The sequence below is a fragment of the Acomys russatus genome, chromosome 27 (genome assembly GCF_903995435.1).
Source record: "Acomys russatus chromosome 27, mAcoRus1.1, whole genome shotgun sequence".
In the NCBI taxonomy this organism is placed as follows: Eukaryota; Metazoa; Chordata; class Mammalia; order Rodentia; family Muridae; genus Acomys; species Acomys russatus.
This window is the reverse complement of record NC_067163.1, coordinates 33,749,532-33,752,765: the sequence shown is the minus strand read 5'-3', so window position 1 is coordinate 33,752,765 and position 3,234 is coordinate 33,749,532. Positions and strand designations below refer to the sequence as shown.

The 3,234-nt window shown below is 46.0% G+C and overlaps 1 pseudogene; it reads right to left on the bottom strand.

Annotated features, from left to right (window-relative positions):
• Positions 1 to 251: 251 nt before the first annotated feature.
• LOC127209898 (40S ribosomal protein SA-like) lies at positions 252 to 1,226 on the bottom strand (annotated as a pseudogene).
• Positions 1,227 to 3,234: the final 2,008 nt, after the last annotated feature.

Sequence of the window (3,234 nt, the reverse complement as noted above, 5' to 3'; positions counted from 1 at the left end):
CCACATGGGGTAGCAAACCACAATCGAAGAAACCGGACAAAGCCCGTGTGAGGCAGTAGGTTCACTCTTTGGTACTACAGGTGAAAAAAGAAACATTCAATTCCTTTCCAGTGCTTTGAGATTCTTCTTCATTAGGCTTTGTCTATGGACAGCCTTTTAAATGGGTCTTTTTTTTTTTTTTTTTTTTTTTTTTTTTTTTTTTTTCAATTTTTACAGACTTTATTTTCCTTCCATTTCTCCCTTTGCTCAGGTGTCTGCAGAGCAGCTCAGGACCACTCAGTGGTGGCTCCAACCCACTCAGTGGCCTGCGCTGTGGGAGCTGTTGACCAGTTCTCAGTGGTTGGCTGGGAGCTCCAGTCCTCAGGAGGGAACTGCTGGATGGGTACAGAGGGCACCTGCACACCCTCAGACCAGTCTGCCACCTCTGGCTGTGCAGCGGTGAACTCAGGAGCTGGTGCAGTCCATTCACCCTGGAATTCCTCCTTGGTCACGGCCTTCTCAGCAGCAGCCTGCTCCTCCTTCTCAATCTCCTCTGGGTCTCTGTAGAAGTAAAGATCAGGCATCACCTCCCATGGGTGCTCACGGGAGATAGTGCCACGCATTCGGAGCACTTCCCGGGCCAGCATCCACCACATCAGACCCACTGAGTGAGCTCCCTTGTTGTTGCATGGGATGGCAATGTCAACATAGCGCAGAGGAGAATCCGTGTTGCACAGAGCGATGGTGGACAGGGTGACCTAAGAGGCCTCTGTGAGGGGCTGGTGGTCAGCCCTGGGGTCAGTCACCACTAGAAGCCGTGGCTCCCTGAAGGCTGCTTGGATCTGGTTGGTGAAGGTCCCAGGTGTGAAGCGGCCAGCAATGGGCGTGGCTCCAGTGGCCGCAGCGAACTTCAGCACGGCTCGCTGGTCAGTGTTCCTGGAGGAGATGACACTGACGTCGGCAGGGTTCTCAATGGCAACAATAGCCCGAGCTGCAAGCAACAGCTTCTCCCAGGTCCTCTTCAGATTTATGATGCAGACACCATCACTCTTCCTTTTGTAGATGTGTTGCTCCATCTGAAAGTCAAGGTTGGTGCCACCTAAGTGGGTTCCTGCGGCAAGGAATTTGAGGACATCCTCCTCCTTCATCTGCAGGACATCAAGGGCTCCGGACATTGTGTAAGCTTCCCTTTTAAGTTACGACGGGAATCAAGAACAACGCCGTATGGACCCGTCCCTGGGCAGCGTGGAAAGCTTAAATGGGTCTTTATCGGGTAAATGGTAAGGTGCTACTTTGTCTATATCTGCACTAATGGATCAAAGGTTCTTTCATGTTAAAGCCGGTTTGTGTACATTTCCTATGCTCCTATTTCAAGTCAAAAGAGCACTTGCAACACTGTAAAGGGCCCTAATGGTAGGCTGGCTTTACAATGCTCCAAATAGCCTTCTCAGCAGCTCCACATACGTCTCAGAGGCCTAAAACCAAAACTCGTCATGAAATCAAACTGATAGGAGATCACAGTGTTATGTTTAATGTAACCAGTTCATCTTCAAATTCTAACGACTATCAGAGTATCCCACTAGCAAGGGAAGAATTCACCTGAATTCAGAGTTCCACCTCTCCTCCAACTTAGGACTAAGGAGAAAATAACACAGCAACTAGAAGAAACCAGAGTCGGAGATAACAACTGATCCTTTGCTGTTGCTGAGGACATATTCTTGAGAAATGATAGCATCTTGAATCCCTTGAACTTGATGATGGCTTCATTCCCATCCCAGCTCTGCAAAATATGAACAGTCCTGTCTGCAGATCATATCTATCCCCACAAAACTCTTCTGTCCAGAATAATGCAAGAAGCACCCAGTGACAAAAATGTTAGGGTTTTTTTTTTTCTGGTTGCTACAAGAAAAGGGTAATTCTTCCTCAGGAACTAGCTCGGCAGCATATATAGTAGCTGTAAATTTTGTTTAGTGAAAATACAAGCAGAACCAATTTAATTAATTTCCTTTGCTCTTTTAAATTTTTCTCAGATATAGTCGGGTTTTTTGGGGGGGCTGACATACTGCATATGAATATAAACTGTTATTCCTCATCAAAATAAGAACTTGCTAGATCTCAGAGTCACAACCAAAACATGTGTGTCTACTAAATAAATTATTTTAAGCCAGATATGTGGCATGAATCTGAAACCCCAGAAGCTAATAGACTGCAGCAAGATTTGACGCCAACATGGGCTACACTGAGTTCCAGACAAGCCTGAGTTATAGAGTAAAACCTTGCCTCAGAAATGCAAAATGAATAAATAATCAATTTTTGTTACATATATATGTAAGAAGAATAAAACAAATAAAGTCTAGTCTCTTTTCTTTAAAAAAAAAAAAAAAAAAAAAAAAAAGCAATCATAAAAGGCTGTGGCAATGGATATCCCAGAGCCCCGGGGACTGTAGAGGCTGATGAGCCAGGCTTTGTTTTCATCACTGAACTTTCTCAAAGCTGAGGTGAAATCTGTCCTTGTCAGGTGTTAGAGTGGGTCCCAGTAACACAGGACAGCTTCGTGAGAACAATCCCGCACGTTTAATTAAATTTCTGAACATCACTGGAGTTTGGAGCATTGCAAGCAGATATACCAGCCCACGAGGATAGTCAAGATAGTTCTCTGATCATACACACCATACCATCATGGTCCAAGACTGTGACATCTACCCAGTGTACCTGGTCCCAGACATGCCCCTGTGCTGTCAAGCTTAGGCACTGTAACCTGATGTGGGCGTGGCTCAGTCACATTTCCTGCGTGGAGATGAACAGTGCCAACCTCAACATCAGGGAGGTGTCAATCACCCTCTACCATCATTCTGTGTCGCCAGTAGTGCCTGCCAGGCAGTAAAAGATGCCTCTATAATATGGTGCGCCATCCCGTGCCTGGCCACCTGCAGTGTTCCAGAGGGAATCTGTGATATGGCTACACCGAAAGGGTCACAGAGAGGGAGAGAATAGCAGCCAGTTGTACCAATGCTCAGCCTAGATTGGTAGGTAGGCATTCCTGTGGAGTCAGCACTGTCTGTGGGAATTGTTGAATCCAAATGTATCCTAGGCCACATGACACCTGGGCTACTTCTCATGGACATCTTGGTCAAGGCTAGCCTGCCCTGTGTCCTTCGCTCACCCAAGCAAAGGGTTATTTAACTGTCTGTAAAAGAAAGGCAGGCAGACTATTTAATAAAAGAGATATCTTTCTGTATCAAGTATACATTAGTA